Genomic DNA, 24,805 nt, shown 5'->3' on the forward strand with positions numbered 1-24,805 from the left:
ATACTCTACTGTAAGATAACAATAAGAGCCTGTATTTGAAATATATATATTAAACGAACAGAGGCACGCGTGACATTAGCAGCAGCGTTCGGTTGTGTTGCCTGAGACTCACCTCGTGGACAGCTATCATCTGTTGATCGAATAAGCCAAGAACTAGTTTGATTTCAAAGAACGGAAAAACAGCACAAAAATTGCGCCTTACGTGTGACATCGCGAAGTTTTTCCGAACCGCTTTGAGCCGTTCGGAACAGCGCATATTCTTTTCCGAATTGTCGGGATGAAGAGCTGAGAGGACTGCGCAAAAAAAGGTTCCCTTTCGCAAACGTACGCCGTAGATAGGCATGACATGTTTCGATTTACAATAGCGATCTGCATTGTAGCTAAGAGCTGGTATTTCCCCATAGTTCATGCCAAGTTCTTCGCACGTGATATGGTTGATGGGACATATACTTGATCAGCGCTAGACAACAGCGTTGTCTAGCGCTGATCAAGTATATGTTGAAGTTTCGTACGCAGTAAAATAAGTAGGAAAATGCTAAAGGAATAGAAAAAGAATAAGCCAAACGCTTGTACTCCTGTTTTTCACGCTTAACTTCGCTTGACGGAAGTGTGCCGTGCTTCTATACACAGATATTTTTCCATTTCTACTTACGCAACATATATATATGTATATGTCCCAAATTAACTATCCACATGTGTATGTATGTACTGCTATTATACAAATGATGTCCCACGTAGAAACAAAACAGTCAAAGACCTGACAGATCTGAGATAATCTGTTCAGGGTTATCCATCTCCATCCAATATTTAATTATTCGCTAATATTCATTGTAATATTAACAATAATAGTATGCTATCGTAGCTATCGTAGATCACAGCAGAGTTACCGTTCGGAGTCATACACGAACGTGCGTTTTTTTGCGTTAAGTCAAATCGAATCGGGGAGAAAGAACGGGAATAAAAACGTCGCACGTAACATCTTTGAACAGTGTTATCTCTAATCTCCCTAAGCATTATGGGGCAAAGCAATCGCCCATCGATGCATCAATTGGCGCTAATATAGAACTAAATCATAAAATGGCCAGAACCTGTATCAAGAAGCCGTGGACGCGTCGGCGATACATCGTAACCGAACTAACCGAGATACATAGGCGCTAGCAGTCACACACCGCATTATATCATGTCTGAATTAATTGTGGTAATATTTACAACTTAGTTTATCGGCGTGCTGATAGCAGTGACGGTGATGATGATAAGGAGAGGCGTGAGCGGAATGGCGACGATCGCGACAACGGCCTTTACTGTTGTACTATGAGCTGCAATGCCGTGACGCATGGCGGCCAAAAAAGCAACTGAATACTACTCCATTTCTATTTTGTATTCTTTTTCTCAGATTGTTGATTCGGACAGCTACATCTTTGTAGACGCATTTGTATACATCTAGTTATTCGTGCAGATAGCCAGCGCTCGTACGCAGTGAAGGGTTTGTGCCATCGCCGTAACCCAGAAATCAAGACAGTGACGAATCTGATAGGTCCTTTTGCTGTACACAGTATATACCATGCCACCGGCACTAGCCACGCCATCACGTCTATCGCTACCGTTGAAGCTGATTCTTGCAGCGCAATGCGATACATTTGCCGATGTCATAGGCAAAAAACTGCCCAACAATTGGAGGGCAGCAGCGTGTTTCAATGGGAAACTTTCTCGGCTAACGATGTACCGCGCCCATAAGTACACCTGCACAGTTTGGCTGTGGGTTTACTGGCGATGGCCGTGTCGGCACGGGAACTAGAAAGCAGTGATACTTACTGGCGTAAAAATTAAATATGATGTACATAATAGGTATTTATATAGAGCTATAATACTTCATGCACTTTTTTTTTTTTATAGAATTACTACGTTAGGCTATTATTCGCATTTTTATTATACCCAAAAATAAGCAACATTGCTAAAATTTTTTTTATAGGCTGCGGGATTCCCGTACATCTAATGCATCGGCAGAAACATTTGTAACGGTAAACTTGCGTAGCCCACTTACGACACATAAAAAAACGTATGGCGCTTCAGGAAAGAATTATCTAAGGAAAATATTTAGAGGTATCTATACATAAACAAATAAACAGCATACATATCGTGTGGGTTATACATAGAAGTCTGTGCCGATTACTATAGAGTGCTTCAAAGAATAATGGAAACTAATATTGCAAACGTCAATGCATAGGAAACAATTTTCACAAGCTGAGAGCTTGTGGACAACGTCGGATATATAATAGATTCGTGTACAACGGCTCAGTCAGTATAATGCATCATTGTATGCTATCGCAATTGAGAACCATTTCCTCTCAGCGAGGGTGTCCACAATGGAAATATCGAACTATCGACAAAACAATAAAACTTAACCAATACCATAGGTGTGTGATCGTCATAGATCAACTATTATAGACAACGTAATATAAACACATCTACAGGGAAAAGGACGCAATAGAGCTGCGGCTTTGATGACGCCAGCCGCCTATCCCGGAGGGGAATAAGAGCACTGTAAGCATTAGATCCGATATTTGGTATTTGTGACTAGTACGCATAGAACCGGATTGCTTCTTGTACCATCCCTAAGAATCGGTGACGATGTCTAGCTTTCCCTTAGCAATGCCCTCCGTTCTCTGTACATCGTGCAACGGATAATTCTCCGTTTATATTTGGACTGCGAAACGGGACAAAGCCTAGCGACACGCTCTATTCGAAAGATGGAACACTGGATACCACGATTCTCTGATAATTTAATCAAAAACAAAGAAACAGACACCTCTCTGGCTATTACTCCAGAAGAAGAGTTAAAATGATTGGGAAACTTCTGAGTGACAAGACCCCTGACAACAAGCCTACGTAACGTGTACTAAGCAGAGTAGTAGTATGATAAATGTGCCACTTGAAGCACAAACAGAATAAATGGATCGACTATCGGTCACAAACATGTGATATAGTAAAGATAAGTACGCGTGAGTACCTATTTGGTAGACATGGCCGATAAATGACAAACGCAGTGAGATAAAGCGATATAGTCTACAAGTAACACTACCTCCTATTCACACCCTAAACTTAATTCTTAGAACCGTAAGATCCAAAGTTTCAAATCACAGATCGATTATAATCAAAATTTTACAGTAGTCACCTACACTGATTTATACCCATTTCTAGCGTACCTAGTCTTGATGGCTAATCCTTGAAAAAGCTTTTCTTTTAGCAAATAAACGTAGACTTTCGATAGCGTTTTGGTGACGTAAAGCTCGATGGTGACGTGATAACGTTTGGATACGTTGTTTATAAGAAAATTTTGTATACGGTCGAACTGAGCGTTAAAAATATAGATTTACAGAAGCTGACGATTCGCAGCAAACGTCGTAGTTTTTATTAGATAGCACGTCTTGACCTCGCCACATATGGGTTACACGTGGTCGAAGCATTTTATTCAGGGAAAAAGTAAGATTTAAGGGTGTCGCACTCAGCAGGCATTGCCCAAGACGACTTTGATGACTAATCGATATTTCCATAGCAGGCGTTAGTACGGGTTCTGTCGACTCGGATTGTATCACCCAGAAAAACAGCAGTAACGGTAATTTCAAAAACGATAATGGCAATTAAAAAAATACGTTGGATAGCTTCGTATCACTAAATCGGAGATAGCGGAAATGGCGCCGCTAGTAGCCCAGTTAAAAGGTAGTAGTCAGCCGTTCGCTTATTCGACCAAACTCAACAACGGTAGCGTACGCGCGTATCCACTGAGCATTACCTCCACCTCATCAGATTCCATATAATGGTTGCACATAGTTACAAAGCACAGACCTTCAGTACATCAACGATGTCGCAAACCTGAACGATTTTTTAAGTTAATCCTGCCGGGTAAATACATGAATAATCCGGTGATTTATAATGGCACCATTGATTCAATGGATTCATCACGGTTCCCGTATGATATGTCCTGCAATCAGGCTTATATATATATATATATTTCTGGCAGAGGACCACTGGCTATGTTTTTCCCAGCTACTTTCTTTTGTACCAAGAAACGGATTTGAGCTTTTTTTTTCGGTTTTACTTTCATATTGGTTTCATGTATATCAACAATAGCATTATCTACTTTTTAAGTCCTCTAAAAACGAAGTATTATTTCATTATTTAGTTCCAAACGGTGAACGCGTGTAGGGCGTCCAATATGCAATATTTGCGTCCCTCCGAAAAGACACCTCAGAGGCTGGCCACACCCGTGTCCGTTACACTGCGAAATGCGTTTGCTAAAATAGTTCTAAGGTAAGGCTCGAAGATCGCTAATACTTGTAGATTGAGTCAAGATCGTGTGAGGCGATCATATTTATTACGCTTCGCTTGCCCCTAGTAGGAAATGGCGATAAAAAAATAACGATCACACACAGAATAAGATCTTTCAATCGACCTTAATATTGTTCCAGAGGATTGAATTTACTGTTATAATATTGACTTTGTTGTTATACTTAGTTACTCGGTGTAAATACATGTGCGATATATCCCCCAATGCGATAATAAATAAATGTAGCGTGATCTACGTGCAGAGAAATCTTGGTCCGATGAAAAACATCGTATATCATCGGGCTACTACTTTTTTGCATTTGTGGAAAATTGCCGGCAATGCACTGCAAACGTTACCAAACTTTTTCAAAGACTTCAAATCCCAGACTGTTACGTACTCAGCTGCAGCGTCCAGAGAACGTATGGCATGCCCTTTGCAAAAGATTCACCACAAGCTTTCGATCATCCGTAGGCCTTCATATAGTTTCCCGTGTGCGCGGTTAATTCTTACCTGGAATATAAACAAACGATCGAATTAGTACACCTGATAATCAACTGAAAAGACATATTGCACTCAGTTACTTTGGCTCGTCGACTTCCTAAACGATTTATTAGGCCCTATTTGCTAAAGGCCTCGCCCACCCAAATGACATTAGGCACATTACTTTGTGTCAGTTGATGAGCCCAGTGTAATTTTCGATATTTTGTTCAGTCAAATGAAGGAAAAATGTTTTTTTCTTAAGGATTCAAGAGACTCACTCGATATAGCTAGAACAATTAGACTTTTCATACGGATACTACTTACGGGCAATCTGCTACTGAATAATAGGACCCGCCTATATTATGTTCCTTGCGCTGCTCAACGTTAAATTTGCCTCGATCACATATCAGCTCTTAGCAGAGTGATGAAATGAATAAAAGCACAAGGACAACTATAACTCACCGCGTTACCGTGCTTACAATAAAATAAATCGATTAAAAAAAAACTCAGTTCGAATTGTGCATCCACCCGCTGGCACCTAGCCTAAACATGCCCAAAAAAAACAACACTTCCAAAAAAACCCTTTGGAATCTTTTGGAAGCTTGCTAGAGCTCGCTAACCGAAGACTTTTTTTTCTATACAATTAGATCCCTTTTAGTGTTTATGCTTTTAGTGTTCCGATACATGAATTGTGTCTGTGTAGTATAGAATGTACCACGTAATTGTTATTATTAATAGTGGCCATTACTATTATGGGATTTAATTGCTATATGAGAACGGCTTGGTAGTAGCATTCAAGACGTCACGATGGACTTACAAAATACGGATGGGTGGAAAACATTCAAAAGTGGGTCATCGTAAGTAAGAGCAGTTGCGCAGCGGTCCGACCGAAGGTCATCATCCCGATAGCTGCCGTCATTATTACGTAGGTAAGGTATTCTTTTTACTGTTACTCTCTGTGGCTCTCTATGACCGATTTAAAGGTCCGTAGCGTTATGGTTCCGTAACGGGCGTAACGGTAGAGTCTATCTTTACATAGACCAGCAGGTCTATGAAACGGTAGAACGTTAAAGACGATTCGAAATTATTCTGCCAGTCGCAATGTTTTCGTTTGAACTAAATTCTAAGTAATTACTGCAAGAAAAAATGAAACTTTAGTAGTAGAAAATGAATGAAGCATTAGTGCATTTAACCTCTGCGATTTAACATGTAGCAACCGGCGATTTTGCATGCGTTTCCTCACAAGCACGTATTAGGCGTACTGGAAATATTTCGTTTACTTATCATCAACGTTGATTTTCCTTTTGTTAAGCGTAGCCTGTGTCAGTTAAAGGTAAAATCGAACTGGTGTAATGGCATCAACGTAACGGGGCCCTACCAGCGACCTTTGTTTTCTGGCGGCCTTTCGATTTGACAGCATGCGGATCACGCTCTATGTGACAGTTACGGCAAACAGATCGTACTAGCCGTGAAAACAGCAACGAAGAGCTGATCTTTTGTCTGATTTCATTTTCATCACTATCGGGTTGTGAGAAGCAAGGCTAGACTGTCTTGAGTCGACTCCCGTTTGGTCCCATAGTTAAATCTAGCTACAGGGTACGGCTCTCGCCGAATAGCCTATGAGACCGTGTGAAACGGCAATCGCACGAAACGGATGTGTCGATGGAGCAGAAAGGCCTTCTAAGGCCCTTCCTTGCTAAGGCGGAAAACAGCTTAGGTTACTGTCCGCTACAGAACACATTCACAGAAGACGAACTGCTATGGCATTAAGACAGATGGAGCTGCTATTCTACTGGATGCTGCTATGCATGCGTCACCTTTTCGAAACATGTTAGAGTCGCAATTCAACTCTCCGACAACTTTAGGATCGATCCGAAGATCCGACGGGGAAAATTCTTTGAAATAATGCCGAGTGTCGGCTGTGGGCCGCCTGACCCTATCTGTCGATCGGCGCTCATAGACGTGCGAGCAAATTGCGGTATAGACATTCGAGTATAATACGAGTGGCATATATTTGGGGGGGCACAAGGACAGAATGATATTGTTTGGGGGCACGTCTGTTCACACTATAGATGACTGAATACAAATTATATATTCAATCGATTTTAAAGCTACAGTAAGTCGTCAATGCGGAAATAGTGACGAGAACTGTAGTTGGTGACAAGCATAAAATAGAGTGACTACCACCTACTGATGAGACAAAAGAAAAAACGTATTATTTCAATGAAAACGTAATTGTTGTCTTAAATTAAAGGTCACGTGTTATCTATTAATTTACCAGCGTAAAGGGCTCGTACTTATACGAACAATGTGTAAAAGATTTGATTTGCAGTTAAACCATTTGTATAGGTAGACCTGGTAAACGGTGAGACCAAACGCATCACGTTGTGCGCAAAGTGAGCGGAGTATAAAATTTGTCTCATTTAAGCCGAAATTAGTGAAAACAATTGTCAACGACAGTGAATTCAATCTAACTAGAGAAGCCAAGCTAGCTCGTTCTAGAGTCAAGTTCCTCATATGGCTATTTAATCAATAATTTATTTGATTAAATAGCCACGTTTCAAAGGTCTAAAAGCACCTTTGGCGTATTTCGATCAAATCCTCTTCATGAATCGTCAATGCGCTACTTACGAAACAGACGTTATCAGCGTCAATTTGGCACATCATAACTGTAAACACTGTCATTTACGACGACAGAAGATGGGGTACCGATAGATCGTCAGTGTCGAAACAGGAGCAACACTCCTGTGATCCCTACAAGGGATCGTGGACTTCTAAATGGATTTACCTTATAGCACACGATGCAAGCTCAAGATAAAAGGTTCAACCGAACTTCACGCTGCAGCAATGGCATTCTTAGCCCATCGAAAATCATTTTTTGCACCCGTTTGCAATGGAAATAATTAAGACTAATTTAAAACGGTTAATATAATGTTCACAATATGATCGTCACACGGGATCATAATTACGATCGCCTTCTCAGTTCAATATACACAAATTTCACTCTAAATTTCGACATATTATGATACTGATAGAAACTAATTAATTTACGATAGAAGAAATTGGAAGCTAGATTGATAATAATGGTTTTTGTTGGCTGCCTCTCACAGTCGTCTCAGATTCTTTATCATAGTCGGTCCTATTTAAGCGCGTGCGCAACGATTCGGTCCGTCCCTTAGCTTGTCTGGTTTACGTTAGGTACTGGCGTCAATGCAACAGATCTGGACCGGACAATTGTTAGACGCTATTCACAACAACAATCAGTAACAAAAATGTCACTAGACATTATCGTTCATTTACCATTAAGAATATCCACTATCATTATCCGTCGCAGCATCGTCCTTCGAATATACTATACTATACTATAAAGGACGACTGAAATAGAATTACCTAACCGGGGGTAACAGGTGTCTTTTTATTGCATAGGAGTCATTTGATGCGAATTATTGGTACTCATCAACTTTATCTATATGGCTCTGTACGTATTTTTAGATATTTTATAGTTTTTCAGCCTTATGCTTGCTGAGTGTGTGTATTGCAGTTACAATCAAAAGTCGATCGGCTCACTTTAGGGAGATGCTTTAGTGTATTGTAACCTTGTTCGATTGTGCGTCCATGAGTGGAAAAGGTACTAAACTTGAAATTACATCTTAGCTAATTATATATATATTTAAAAATCCACTTTTTGCTCTTTCTGGTTGGCACTCGTTTATTCTTGCCTGTTAGAAATTGATTCGATTTTGAGGTGACTTTATTTTTTATCGCCGTAAGTAAAGTTCATTACTTATCAATGGTCATTAGTGAAAACTTATCACAGCAGTGATAACGGCGTCATCGTTCTATGCACCTGTCAATGGGTCATAGCATTGTGTCGCTACCTGACAGCTCACCTCAATGCCCTTTTCGTTTAGCCTGTGAAGCTCTCAACTAGCGTTGTATTTGTCTCGATTTCGGCTAGTTCTAGCATTCCATCGAACGAAAGTAGCAATTAGGAACGTCCCGAAAGCCACCGTAGCTCCCACCGATTCTTATAGGGGAAAAGAGTGTTCAATCTATAGCGATGCACAGGTGAACGCTAATAACCTTGTAGTTCAGGTTAGGTATACTAAGCGGAATCGGTGATGCCAATCTTCTAATGGACTGTGTAGGACCCAACCCCCCTAAATTCAAACAATGAAGTGCATATTTTCGCGGACTTTGTGGAGCTTGCCGGAGAGAGATTAAAGCCCAGCGATCCGTAGAACGATTTCTGCTGAGAATCTTTGAAAAGTTCTTGATGGTACGCCGCTTTAGGATATTGCTTTCATAAGGAACATTTTATGTTACTGTTATGTCGTGCGAGAAAATAACTTAGTCCTTTCGTAACAGCGAAAAAGAACAAAAACAAGCGCCACATGTGACGTAATAGCTAGCTATGATTCAACACTCATATTGCCACAATAATCGCAATGGTGACAAGACAATATGATGAGATATAGGCTGGCTTTCGACATAGTCGTATCAAAACAGAATATCGCGTTGTCTTTCAGCTGTCGCCGAATAAAAGGAAACGCCAATGAAAACAAAGCGCACACTATTAAAAACAGAAAGTCGAAAGTCTGTTTCCTGAGTATTCATTAGCGTGGGCAGGTACCAACTACGAGCACTCCCACCGATGTTCATACACTGGAGCAGCCTGACGTAAATAACTACGGCGCTATCTGCAACAGATCGCGAGCAAACAAAGTGGCGATGACGCTTCTGTCGTACGTCTCGAAGGTCGGTCGTTTGTAGTTGACTGGTCCTGTGGCTGTGGTAGGCGACATTTGGCAACAGAAAAAATGAGCGAACATGTTACAAAAGGCTTCGCTCACAAACGCCTGATTGATGACAGATGCGAAATTGCCAGCGACCTGCAGCTTCGCAATATAGGGCGAGCACCAAGTAAATTCTTATTATGGCGTATCTGAAAATATCCTATATAAAGATATAGTATCTAGAACATCAGACAGCTGACCGATAAAGTGCACCCTTGAATCGATATATCCTGCTTTTTTTTCTTAAGCTATACATTTCGCGCTTTTAGATAGTGATCCTACTTTATGTAATGAAGGGCATCGTGGTAAGATTGATGTGCCGGTAAGCTCAGTTTGCGAAAACGATGCCCATATCAGCTGTTTATAATACCATTAATTATTACACCAGTCTTTTTATTAGTTTATATTATTCTGGAATTTAGACGTTACCTTTAGTGTTAACCTTTAAAAGCTGCCTATAACCTACATTTTGCTTTCGCGCTATTTTCTTCGATTATTAGCCCTTTGCCACGACCACTGCTGTCTGGCGATATAGTTTCGTCTTTTGCGACTCTTCTCACTCTGCTGGGCAATATTCCATCAGGCTGGAATAGGGCCCTTTTTTTTGACTAAACCTTTACCATCGGCCTCGCTTTCCTTTCCGTATCCGCGCTGATTTGCCTTTCTCTACTTCGATAATTCCTCTGGCTTCCTGAATACGTTTCCTTATTGATCTTCAGGGCAGCAAAACTGTTCTAAGGAAAACGTATGTTGAGTCCCTGTGCGCGCAGCATCGTGGCCATCACCTGACAAATACGAGTTTGCGAATTGGCCAATAAATGTATAGTCCTACATGACAAAGACTTAAGCCTTCCGCGCTAATCTCCCATACGTGGTCACGGCAGTCTATGTTGACAAGAAAGCGGCTCTCTATTCAGTCGAAAGAATCTAACGTGCTGGAGGAATCCCACCACTGTTTATGTGCGCCAAATGGAGATTCTACGAACAATTTGCTGCGCATAGTAGTAGCAATTTAGGGGACAGATGGTCACAGCCTGGTTTCCCTCTACTGGGTCCTGCAATAGAAAAGCAAAAGATCGGAGGTATGGAGGAATAATCAAGCGTTACAGTGGAAGGTGTTAGAGGAAGTCCAATTTGCTGAGATTGCCCACCTGTTAGCCCTCCGGCTACCTCGGTAAGCGACGAAGCAAGTAAGGGCCTATTCCCTAAGGCCAGGCAACAGCAAGAAGAACTTGACGATCCAACATAGGGAAGGCAGATGAGGAAAGGGGGTCCTCTTGGTGGGTAAGTGCATGCGGGATTGAGGCTCTGTGCATGCATGCACAGGATATACGAGTATGCTGACTACGAATGCCCCTCGCCGCCTTTTCGCTCTCTGGGGAGATTCTACTGGCCCTAGTGCCACTGCACATTAGGCGCTTCTTTCTTTGCCTCACATAGGGTGCACCTTTCGGAAGTACAGGGAATCGATGTGACTCAGTTCAGTGGTATCGTACATACTATGGGCAGATATCAACTGTCATAGGCGCATGTACACGGTTTTCCCTAGAGGAGTAGACTTGTGCGCACGAGGCAGAGAAAAAGAGGGCGGAAAAGTGCTTTAAGGTCCACACCGTCTAACCTCCTGAATTTACTGTACGCGGTGTTTCAAGTCTATTCAACAAAGATTTGCCTGTTCACAACAGCTCCTTGAGCAGACGGTCGAGTTCTAAAGTCACACGATGCCAATTTTTTTTTCGAGTCCTTAGTATGCTTCTTGTACATCTATTTGTATACTTTTGTTATCGATGACCAAAAAATGCCAGTGAAACGATTGCTTCAGCCATGAAAGAATTCTGGCTTTTATGCCTAATGGTAGCAGCGTAGAGACGCGAACTGTTCCTTTACGTTTGTGCTGCATTTGGCTGGTAATAGCTTTAAGCTGAGTCACTCCCGGCGCTCATTACATCATTTGTCGGCCAAACGAACGTCCAGGGAGAAGGGCAACGCTGATCGCTGTTTGCGATTCGCCGAAGGCGGTGTAGTAACAAGAAATGAGTTCGAGTTGGCCAAAGAGACGGATATTGCGATTCAGCTCGATAATGGCTCGCTTTCGCAACCCGGCGAACACTTTTGACCCGTCGTTTTCTTTACCATCCTTTAGTAATCGCTTTCCTAGGCTATTACCGTTTTTAGAAACACGAACGAAACAAAGTATGGGTCGAAGATTCTGTGAAGGCAACGACACTGTTTACGGGCGCTGACTGTGCGTGATGGTGGAGAGCCTGAAAAAACTAGAAATAAAAATTCGGCCTTTATTAGGATCACGTTAGTCGTCTTTGTATCTATCAGTTATCCATTTTGTCGGATGTCACAGGTTATCGAATGCACAGATTGTCAACAAAGAGAAAATAGAAACATTCATTTAAGTGACAAGAACCAATGAGAAAAAGCCAAAGGGTTTTCAAGGTTTGTTTGCTGATGGTGAAATACTAATAATCTACACGTTTATGATCTGTTTTGATGGTGTGAAACGTTGATTTGGGAACACGTTCAACTTCTTTGTCGTATTTAGTTCTAGAAAAAAATATAGCCCTTTTCATTAAGAAAAGTGCAACAGTTTATCCGTGGCGCCTAAACTGACCTTCCCTATATCGTATAGCGAAATAAAACGAAATTATTCAGGCAAATACGTTTCATAAATTTCTACATAGGTGAAATTTCCGCATCGAAAGCTATTATCTCCGTATTGCTACTACCCGACCGTGCTGCTTTTTCTGAGCTTCTGATAAATGAGACATACGGTCCATTATTCCTTATCGAGGTGACTGTCGAGAGCCAATGATGCGATACATTTGAATAGCTTTAGCTTTGACGTTAAACTTTACGTGAAGTCGTGCAAAGGCTGCTCATTTCACTTCACTGGCTCAGTCGCAAAGCCTACGCTGTATACCATTGAGCAACAATAGTGCCTCGTGGAACATCAACGTTATGCCTGCTTGGCGAGTCTGCATGACATACGAAATGATCAGAACGGATTTATCTGAGAGACGTTCGGACAATGTGCTACCGATAGTCTCAACAAGAGTCAGTGTCAATTAGCCGTCAATTAGATATGTATATAGAGAATTTTTCGATTGAATAATCATGTTGAATACCTTAATTTACTATAGTTCCTAAACGGTAATTGTTACTATTGCTGCTGGTTAGTTGGCATAGAATAAAAATATATGTAGAATTACATTTGACATCGTTCGTATTATGGCTCGACTCATTTTTCACTTGGTCCTGATCTCCATTACATGATCTGTCGCTTAGATTAGGTAGTGATTATTATACCGGGCTCATTAGAACGCTCAGTGCAAGTTCCCACATGAGCCAGAGTTTGAGGCGACCTCTGCTGGTAGGAGGATATCGTTAAACTTTGTCATTGTGTGCTAATAACGGACGGCCGGAATTACTTACAGGTGTGGTCCCCAATAGAATGCAACCTAAGCGTTATTGCACTCATGACTGATAAGGTTGTGCTACCGTAACTGTCGAAATAGGGTTCACCAATCTTACCTTCATGTTGGGATTATACCTGCAAATTCTATGATCGGATCATACATAGGACATTCTATTGTTTTTCTTATGATGATACGCCTATACTGCATCCGTTCAAGGTGCGAGCAACGAGAGCTAGCATTTGCACGAAAAAATTGACTGTTGGCTCACTAGGGACCCGGGTAGGAAAACGTACGGTTACAGGTTTTCTCGTACGTTGCATAGAGCAAGTAAATGTTTGGTGGGTTTCCTGCGCGGAAACTTTTTTCATAGATCTTGCTTTAGATGTAGAGACAATGAGATACCACTCTAAGAAGAGCTATCTTTTGGTTGTTAGAAACAAATTGATTCGCCTTAGGAAGAGGTTTAGAGTTTCAAAGAATTACCAGGTTATCCACTATTGTTTCTAAATACGAATTTACAGGTGAAAACAAACCTGCTCCACTTCGATCAGTCGAGGTAGCAAGACACTGACTACCCATAAAAACAGGATGCCCAGTTTAGAATGTATGTTGACAATTGAAGGGTCGGCTCTATGATCGCTCATGCGAACACGATCAACCATTGCGTGACTAGACAAGGTGGTCGGTACCTTTTCGTTTGGTCCTTCTGTGTTTGACCGGTAGACGCCTTCGTTTTCAGGCTATGACAAAAAAAAAAGCTAACATTTGGGCCTGGAGAAAGCATCGGATATCAGCAGGCATAGGAAGGTAAAAGAGGTGTGATGGGTTTAAGATTTGGGGTGATTCGTTAACTTGTGCGGAGATTGAGGAAATTGTAATATACTAAAAGTGCGGCGGTAACATAAGGCGCCACCCAGGTAGAGCAATGACTTGAAAATATAATCATGCATAATTAGGCTTGCTGCCCTAATCGAGTGTGACAAAATTGAATACAGGAAACCTGCGCAACCTTTCATCCGTAGCTGTTTTGTTGATAACTCCCCCTAAACCATTTAGGGCGGTCTTTTCCTGTAGAGCAATTATCAATGAAAACCGATGACCGATAAGTACCCCCCTTCGAACCAACATGAAATCATAAACAAGCTTCTGCACACAACGAATATTAGGTTAATGGGCCAGTACAGCTGATCCACTGGTCAAATGACCCTTGTGCAAAGGACTACTCGAAAAAAATATCGAAGGCTTCTTTACCAATAAATAAAGTATGAAACTTAACTCGTGTGTGCGTCAGCGACATAAAAATCTATTATGTTTAACCAGACAAACGCTCCTATATCCGTCCGATGCCGCCATATTTTTAAATTTTTTACATCATACTCCAGAATTCCTATGGAAGAACGTAATTACGTAATTAATTATACGTAAATTACGTCTAGAGAATACTGTTAAGCGTCGATTCAGACAAATCACTGCAGACATTAATCGACTGGTAACATCATACGAATAGAGGGAACATTGTAGTAGTAAGTACAAATACGACGTTAATTGTGAACGTCCCTTAACCGCATGGGGCAATTACAGGTTTATAGGCTATGGTTATCTATTAGCGGAATTTTGCGGCACACTGTATACGCTCTGATACAGGCAGGGGCATGCAATCTGTATCGAGGTTTAAAGATCGAAGCCCACACATAAATAATAAAATACGCATAATAAAATATAGCCTCAATTTCATCTGTGATAATTTACGAGAGTCAAACTATATATACACCCAGGGTACTTCATAATCTGAGAGCTCATATCTGCATAATTTGTATATTTACATTTGTAATTTGCCTCATCCTGTGCAATGATGCAATTGAAGAGCTGGCGTCAACAACAGCGTTGTTAAATTTTCTGCGTGAAAGGCCCCATGCCCTGCTTTTGACACTATTTTTTTATTTCATGCCCGGAAATTGTGCCATGGCCATAAAAAAGGCATAACACAGTTGCTACATCAGTTTCATTATTTTGGACTGCGCAAAAATAAGTAGTTGTACTTTTTGGCTCGTGAACAGATGAGATGACCACCTATTAGGATGCAGTTACTCGATACGAAGCAAAAAGGTCCAATCAGGCTAAGTCAGGCCATGATATCGGTTATAAATGTTTCTATTAAAATGTCTCATTAGTGTTCCTTTCCGTTAGCGTTTCAACTTTAGGCAGATAGTATTACAGACAGAGTTGACCTTGCTAGATAATCGGCTACTTTAGCTATAAAATCAATATCGATAGTAATATGTCAACAATTTTCTGTTTTTTTTTTAATTTTTTTTTTTTGTATAAAACATTGAGAAAGAACTCTGATAGTTAAATAGCCGTACGGCAGGGATATATCGTCACATTATCAGCATTGAGTTGTTAATCAAATAATGTGTTTCACGGCAACAGTGAATAGAGCGGTGTACCGTATCCGTAAATTACTGGAGTCTATGCGCGCAGACCATATTCCAGTCAGGGATAGAAACACCTCTCAGTCATTATAGTGTAAAAGGGTATATAATAACTATCATCGATGGTTTTTTGAATTTTTTTTTTTACCAATTTTCATGATTTACGCATGTAGCATACATGGCATTAGTTGAGAGTTTAGTGTGAACGGCAAGCATCATTTGCTTGTAAGATTATTATCGTCTATATAATATCTATACAATACTAATGTGGAAACGAGGCCAAAAACGTTTTCTGCAATTCATTCCTTCGATCGATCGATTTCGCTGAACAGTTACTGTGGAATATGAGGATTGGAGATGAACCAAGTACGTATTCGAAAGAGGTTAGCAGTTGGTCAGCAGCGTTATTGCATATTATTAAGCGAGTGTACCAGGGCGTTGGTGCTCCGAGTTCTGCTAATCGTACATACATATATGCACAAAAAATATATACTCAAGAGACCATAGAGCGCCTTTAGCTCATTAAGTTATGCCTGAAATTGAATGCTGAAGTGGTACAGTCTAAACTGTAATACCACAAATCATTTTTAAGCCATTTCAAAAATATATGGATTAATTGATATTACTTATTGTCTATACGTGACCAAGTAAGTGTTCTGCCTTAAAATGATATATAAAGATTACTGTGTATATCGGCTTAAAGCTTCACACAGCTTCTTACTTTGGCTGCTGTTCTCGGGTCAATAAAGATACTATATACGGCTATATAGTAGGACTTGAGGCCTTCGCTGGATACTTGAATAATTTCATTTGGCTTACTTCTCAGAATAAAATTTTTCATTTTTAAATAGACCGCCTTAAAATAATTTATCTTCATCAGCGTTGCTGATAATAGCAATATCATACGATCAACGCGATAAGCAACGACGATAGCACAGAACGTAACGATTGACGGCATCGTTAAATTATTGTTATACACCTTACCTATACATCGAATATTTAGACAGGAGAATAACCTGTACTGAATTCGTAATATATTTATCAGTCGACCAAGTAGAACCGAACATTCATCGACTAATAAAAAACAACAATTAGGACATTTCCAGAAATATCAACACTATTCTAATATCACCAGTCGCCGGATTTCGTTTTAGTCGGTTCTGACGTGCGGGCCTCGCCGCAAACGTTAAAGTTTGGATGTCATTATCATGACCCTCACTCTCCTCATATGAGCCTATTTACATAATAACGAACAGTCAGACCCTATAACCCCATATATATATATGTGTGTTTGTATTTATAAGTGTTACGCGGATGTGAAAGCGTGGGCCAAGCGCTCTAAAGAGATTGGTGACAGCTTTTCGATCATTCAACCGAGACGAAACTAGTAGAAATTGGCGGAACCACTGCGCCAATATAGACTGTCGTCGGTCTTTGACGTTCGTGACATAATCGTCATATCAATATTCATCGTTAAAAATCGCGTCAAGATGTATCGAAAAAGTGAGATGTTTCGCTTTCACTGTAATAACTTTTTTTTTTTTTTTTTTTTTTTTGTTTTTTAACACTAACGCAAAAAATTGAAGATGTTAATGTAGCATGCGGTTCGTATTAATGTTACAGCTTAAGCACTGTGTCTCCGTGGTTATCTATCTCCGATATCTGTGTATACGCCTCATCCGAAGATAGGGATAGAGCGGCACATAGACAAGAGTTCACTCTGGCGTTTGTTAAATAAGGGACGACTGCAACGCGTGCTCCAGGGCTTCCGTGCCATCTCCACGAAATATGTGAAATCTATATTTAATCACGCGTCCACTCTTGTATCGCTCTATTTCCAAACGAGTCAAATGTCTGTACATTGGATAGGCAAAGCTCAAACACGTGTCCTGGAAAACTCGTAATATGCCTAATTCCTTTACATATGCAAACCCTAGTTTTTTTTAGTATCCCCACTACACACACTGGCTTTGCCGCGAGAATCTATGCTTGGTTGGTGGTCTTACTGCCTCAACATGCTCTTCGACCATTACGCTGAATACGTATATAACATAATTATGCGACAATGGTCCTTTTTGTTACCTTTTCCACAATGTCCTGTACATGTGAACAGAGATTAGATGTCGCTTGAATCGTCTCCAAAAATTTGCTTATAAGCATTTTTGCCCGTTCGCGCTTGCATGTCGTCGTAGGAACTCCTACACAATATCTACGCAATCAGGGTGATCCCGCGCGAAAACACCTTTCTCTCTCACTCCTGCCTATACCTTAATTACCTAAGGTATCAAATTAGGCCAGAAAACAAGAATTGTCAACATTATTCAGTCGTATATTGCTAGGCCTGATGGGTTACTCTCATATACGTCGAGCCAGGAAAGCTGGTCTTGCGAAACTATAGATAGAAACTAGTGAAAGACGGAACAGGTTTAACGGGACTGTACAAAAACCCCAGTCTCATCATTGAAGTTCGCTGTGCAAGACGAAACAAGTTGTCGCAGCCGGGAAGGCCAGAGGATTGCGACTGTGTAAAAATAAGGGTAGTTGTTGGAGCTGCTTGTGCTATACATCAAACTAGGCAAGTAGAGGTACTTCTTTCTATTTCTAGGTGTCTTAGCCGGTTTCGTATGCTTATGCCATCTCGATAACAACTCAGCATGCGCAAAACATTGTTCCGAAGTAACGCACTATTCGAATGTGTTTGTGCGCCCGGAACTGTACGGGATCTGGCTATGGATGAGAGATATATTGGACAGCGAGAAGCGCGTCGGCAGACATTGAACATAGGGCGAGAAAATCCTTATATTGCAGCTGTCCTAGGTTTTGGCAGTGTCTTGGACACGAATGTGTTGCACAGTTGTTTGTTCGCAGAGAAGTAGATTAGTACCAGGTATTTGCCTTGAGTCTGTTTGCTATGGTATGTATATATTCAAATTTCTAACTCGCAATGTGTGCTAATGGCTCGCGCCGACATCTTAGACAGTTGCATAGCACCTATACAATGTAGATGCACACGGATACAGGCGCACTTTGTAACAATGATCACGATAAACATTTATCGTTATCACGATAAATGTTTTTGTTTATTTACTCTGTGACACGGCGATAAATACCATCCTTAATACTGCTAAGCACAGCCACGACCTCTACGTTGTTGACAAGCTCAACGTGCTATTTGGGATTCTGTTGGAAGAGCAGGTTTTCAATAAAAGCCTGGACTGAAAGTCTACTCACTGTTGTCGTCTTAAGTCGCACGTTCTGCGTGTTCCTCATTCACGCCACATTTACAGGACTTACGCTGCTATTGCTAGTTTTTTTTCGGTTCCTCCACATCTCTGCTTTCGTCTGTTCGCCAAATGCTTCCTCGATACCGCCCGCTGCAGTATATTTTACATAGATTCGCAACTCCCGCTAGACTTACCTATAAATAGGAGAGGACTTACATGCTGTGGAGGAAAGCGGGGACTGGCAGAGATAGTGTTCTCTACAACTGCGCCCCCCAAACGCCCATGTGTGTCAACTTGACTGCGTCTAACATCGTAATAGTTTGGTTCGCGCTGACTGGCCGTTGCAGGATATGTTCAGAACCAACATACAAGTCGCGTACGCGAGTAGGCAACCAGGCCTTGTCGCGTACTTTGCGGTAAGCGAAAGAAGGAGACTGCGGAGTTTTGCTATGCCCATTGCTGTCCCCGGACATCCCCCTTCAACAGAGCCTAATCTAAAATAATGAAAGCTCATGCTCTCGAAGCAACTGCACCTTCTGCAGGTCGAGGGATCCAATGGTAGAGAAGCTATTTTTGGAACCGGGATGAGAAACTGGTGGCCCTGTCGGAGCAGGCAGCGGGAACGAATAGGAAGATCTAGGAAAGCGAGAAACAGGACGTAAAGGTGTGAGAAGCAAAGAAAGGAACAGCAAGAGCCGAGGTTCAAATTCTCAAACGATTTTCCACTTGCGCCCCATTGGCTGTGCCCAGCCGCCTCGACTTCGATGGTTGCTATGTGAAATATAAACACAGATGTATCAATGAACAACGAACGACGTTTCGTTCCTATATACTACGCAGCTTTTAGCTACGAACTAGTGTCTGGGTTGGATGGTGACGCATCAAACAATCGGTCGCCGAGTTCCTGGTGTTTTCGTCATTTTTGCAACTGCTAGCTCTATTATTTTTAGTTTTGCAAGACGCTGATGGATACCGAAAAGCAGAAAAAAGAGGTCTGGGTTTTGCTTCATGTTCGTGCTGCAGGACTCGTTTATGCCACTAGAGACTGCTTCCGAAGAACTACGGAGAAACAAGCAATATTCAGGTAAACATTCGCGGTGTGGAGAGAAAGCCGGCAGCAGGGAATTGAGGCGTCATCTAGAAGACAACAGAGCGTTTCGGGACGAAATTTCTTCCTCCGCTCGCATGCGATTAACCGAGGTTGGCCTTCGGGCGGTATGTTAAGGAAGGCCGCGCAAGGTTAATAAGGGCGCCTTTCCTCGCCAATCAGAACAATGTGAAAAGGGGATCGAACCACTGTCGGCTACGGCCAGTGACAGAACAAAGGTAGCCCCCATAAATGCTGCGGCGGAAATAAAATAACGGGTGATTCAATGATAGGAACCACAAGGTAAGATAGGAAGGGCAAGCAAGTCATGTAAGTGGCAACGTCAACGAAGTTCTAGTAAACTGTTCGACTGTAGAAAGGTGGTAAAAGCCGTCATGAAAAAGAGATCAATGGAAGCTTTGAACTAATCGCAAATAAATCGAAAAGCAGGGATTGCAAAAAAGCCCAGCTACTTTTTAGTTGAGTCTTTTCAAGGTGGCAGGTATTTACAATGCCTGTGGGTATTTGTTTTAATTAGTCCCAACGGCCTCAAGGGCTAGGGTGGTGCCTGACACGACTAGTGCGAACTACGTACGAGTAAGGCTTAATAAAGCCACAAACGGCTGTATTAGGGTCAAAACACATACATGTCAAAATCATCAATAATAACTGTTAATTGTAATAAAGGATAAAGTATAATGATTTTTTGAGCATTGTTTTAGCAGCTACGAAGTCATAATGGCAGAAACGATTGAATATTGGCAATAACGCACCTCATTAGCCGATTACTTCGATCGAAACCTCTTGCGCGCAGGGTCCATCACTTGTTTGCGTTCTGAAGATTGAACTCAGGGTACTCATGATAAATTATCAATCCATTGACAAACTACGAAAGCAGTCATAGATTTCTTAGGCGAAAAAGTGGGTTCGTGATGTTCTATAATCCTTTTTTTTGCATTGGACGATGTCAGACAAAAAAAAAAGGTGTCTTTATATTTTTATTCCAGTCGGTATTGATTGCTATAGTTACCGTTGGTACGCTCAACTAATAAATGATCAAAGCATCAACGAAATCATAATAATAACAATAGTAGCAACATTTATGTGAGTCAACCCGATATAACAGCTGTTGAAAATTATCACTGCGTCATGCATACCTATTTAGAGCCAGCGGTGAAGAACTTTCCATAGGAAAAAAACAACGATCAGCAATCCATTCATTTTATATACGATAACGTGAGCGTCGCCGCGTCTGCACAGAAGCAGTTTTTGTTCCTAGCGTTGCGTAAAATTGATGAATCTTCTAGTTCAACCCGTTAGCTTATATATGAACGACATTTTTTAGAACAGACCCGAATATCTCTTTTGGGCTATTCAGACTTCGTGATATCGCTCACCTGCACTTCAAAAACGGCCAACGACAGCGGTTTTAAAGGTCGCCTGCGTTAAAGGCTAAATAATTTGTTTTACTAAATAACTGTTCGCCAATTTCAATGGATATGAATTTACAAACGCAACACAAGTTCATAAAATCGGGTTAATACATTTTCCCATAAGCGACACCACTTTATTATCAACATTTATCCTTTTCCAAGTATTTGAATAAATTGTAAATCTAAAAGATTCCCATATTATACGTGTGTTAAGTAGGTCTCATTTAATTGTCGATTCCCTCAAATGTAGAAAATTAAGCTGTCGCTTGAGTTTTTAGGACCGTTCGTTGAGGAGGTGTATACTGCAAAGAGAAATACTGCAGATAGTTTATATGATAATTAAGTTAAAGATTGCTCTTTCCTTAATTATACGCTTAACGTTTACTTGTTTTCCTTCGATCTATTTTTTGTTTTTTACTCGGCAACTGCTGACAGGCGAGCTTACATATCTAATGGCTTTTTATGTGTCTCGGCCAAATAAACACGCTGACTCGACTTTGTCAATAACGCTTCCATTATTGCCAGCACCTAAACGTTATTCACGACGTTTGCAACGTCAGTGGTGACCGTGTGTTACTAGCGGTGTCGACGTTATCTGACAATCATTGTAATAAAGCGCTGTGTTTCCCCTCTATCCGAGCGGTCAGTGAATTGGGCGTAGGCCTCTTTGGCACTGGCTAGTTTGTTTAGCTCCTGTCCTAACCATTAATCTGGGCTTTCCTTTTATCCGTTGTTATAGCGGTAGCTACATTTGCTGATAGCACTGCTGTTGCTGACGTGGATTACAATTTCGAATGAAAAATAGAGACGAGTAGACAGACACACGGTCAGTGAACACAGTGGACGTCCGGTAAACCAAACGAACTAGATGCTCTACAGCAGGCACAGTAATCTGTCAGCAGCTCCCGTTGACGACTGTTATGATCCAATTGAACGGACAGTTACGGCGTCTGATGATACCCTGAAGCTTAGCTGGTCGCCCGATACGATCCGCACGATCACAATCAGAGTCATCGTCCAGCGTTGTAACATCGTGACAACAAAGCATGACAACGGTAAGTGAGCCAGCAAACAAAAAAAATCACATAAAATATGGTCAAAAACCGCTGCTGGTATGTTTGTCTATGGGAAGTCGTTTTGACAGTACGGTAGTCAGCGAAAACTTCCGACATTTATCACCAGATCCATACAAAAGCACGACGTCTCGTCAGAAATTTTGCGATAACATCTAACATTGCCACCACCTGTTTAAATGGCAGGTGTTTTTCAAGTCCGAGTTCATCCCCCAGAGTGAAAAACAGGATCATCTGTGTTAAAATACGGTTGACCCGTACCTAGGAATACGACGCACATAGACCTGCCAACAATCAGAAGTGTCCAGTAGAAGATAATTATGGACGGCGTTACAGAATTGAAATGGCTAGAGTGACGTAATCTAGTAAGAACGTAAACCAATAAGAAGACCTCTGCGTCTATCTTGGTGATCGACTTTGACGTTGGTTTGTGCAGAAAAAGCAGCAAGAATGACAATACTTGGAGCGACCCGTTCGGTTGGTGTTTAAAGTTTGCAGTTATAAACTTAACAGTCACTTGATCACACAGCTGCTGACTTCGAGGCAACGTAAACGGTATAGCACAACGCAAACTGTAGCCAGAAATATTAGTTCATGCAAATTGCGTGGCATGGGATCGCGGGAATCGTAGAATCACGATCTTTTTCGGGTAATACGCGCAATGAAGGTGAGATCACTACGTGGCAGTGACGTTGAAATTGCGTGAATTTCTCTGAATAAAAATGCCCCTGTCGTCATGCTGTATAGAGCGAGAAGAAGGGGATTGGTTGAACATTGGGACAAACATAAGTGATTCGCGACACGGCGCGTCACAAACGGTGATAAGGGCTGTAGAAGTATCATCGACGTATCATATCTGACAGAAAAGAATAATGTGAAAAGTCAACAGTAAGATTTTACTTCTTCTGGCCAATGAGGCAATCCCGGCATATATATATATATATATGGAACTGTATATATTTAAGCTGTCTGCATATGCGAAGGTAGCGGCGTCAAAAGGCGTCAAGCAGTCTGCCAAACCAATAATAAGCCAATAATAGGAATTTGAATATATGACAGCGCTATCAACGTCAAAATCTTATGCTCAGCTTTTTGCCTATCTGTAAGTGGGTCCCGTTTATATTATCTGTATATTTAGTGTTAGACGTATGGAACGACGCGCCAAATATTTATTACCAACAGCAGCAGCAGCAGCTTGTTCGAACGTATAGGTCACAGTTGAAACTTATGCGTTTTCGACGCGTTGACTTCTGTATAGTTAAAAAAACAGTTCATCTAAGTTGAATCGACACTAACCACGATGCTTCCAGACGAGCCACAAAACAAAGCCTATATATCGACATATATCAGCCCGAATCACACAGTCCCGCGTGATGATCACAGGTGCGTATGGTTAGTTTTTCTTTTTTTTTTTTTTTTCAGTGACAAATAGCGCTTGGCTTGTTGGCTGCAGCCGAAGTTGCAGATGCACAATTCTATGTAGTAGTTTTTCCTCCAACTATTTGAAATGCACATCCGGTATATGGTATCCGTTTAATTCGGCTTATGTTAACCACCATTTCTTTCTTGCGCCAGCCATAGAACAATATAGTAGTAGCATATCGACCGGGATAGATGGTGAGCGGTGACGCTCCGATGCTCGAAGAACCGAGAAAATAGCTACCGTCGAGTCTATCTGCAGGAGTGATGGGTTTTCGGTCGTTTTCGAACGGCTATAGACAACTGCCTCCCTTCTCGTCGGTCCTGTCGTTTGTTGACCTTGCCGCGTTGTCCTGCGCTATTGTTGCCTTGCGATTTTGCTATGGTGTTCTATACTATCATGCTCATTAGAGCGTGTTTCATTTCACGTCCCGTTTGATTCCATCATCGATAAAAGTCGTTTTTTCGCTCTTCCATTTTTCTTTCTAATGGTGTCGAATCTGTTTCCTTTCGTAAGCGTTGCATTGCGTTCACACATCGAGACGCGACTATCTGTCTATCAACGATACATCGATCCGTGTAGCCATAGTAGTAATCTACTTCAACTAATGTTGCTATTCTATCTAGCCTATTCTTTCCCTAGTGTGCGTATGCCTAACCGTTTTAACTGTTCGTTACGTACGTCTACGTCACAGAGCCATTCTACCGCATATTCAGGCTTCGTCAAGGATCGTGCGCCTGTTACTGCAGTTGCTACTGGCGTGATGATTAGCCATCTAAGATTTGTAAATGCATGGCAAAGGTGTCCGTGTGTACACGCGTGTGTGCATCGCTTCGTCGGCTACTATACAGCAAACGCAAGACTGTTTAGAATAGAATTGCTGCCTGTAATCAGCGATCAGTAACAAGCCACTGTAGCTGCCTAAAGTAAAATGAAAGTGATGACGGATGTCGCTGAATCAGTTAGTACAGGCCATATACCTTCTTCAGCGGCCTCTGCCAGCCGTTCGATTATCTATCAAAGTTATTATTGATAACTATCGTAAGTATTACCGGCTTTAATTTAACGACTATTATTCAATTAAGATTTTGCTCGCTTACTACATATA

The 24,805-nt window shown here is 41.4% G+C and overlaps 1 protein-coding gene and 1 long non-coding RNA gene across 5 annotated transcripts in view; one reads left to right on the forward strand and one right to left on the reverse strand.

The window, feature by feature from the left end:
* The window catches only part of LOC111254252 (uncharacterized), a 169,279-nt gene that overhangs the window by 50,295 nt on the left and 94,179 nt on the right, over positions 1 to 24,805 (reverse strand). The window lies entirely within an intron of this gene.
* LOC147754319 (uncharacterized) lies at positions 21,951 to 24,499 on the forward strand. The gene is made up of 3 exons (XR_015316605.1): positions 21,951 to 22,259; positions 22,464 to 23,660; positions 24,392 to 24,499. It is a non-coding gene; the product is annotated as an uncharacterized LOC147754319 (long non-coding RNA).

The sequence above is a fragment of the Varroa destructor genome, unplaced genomic scaffold (assembly GCF_002443255.2).
Source record: "Varroa destructor unplaced genomic scaffold, Vdes_3.0 BEIS01000007.1, whole genome shotgun sequence".
Lineage (NCBI taxonomy): Eukaryota > Metazoa > Arthropoda > Arachnida > Mesostigmata > Varroidae > Varroa > Varroa destructor.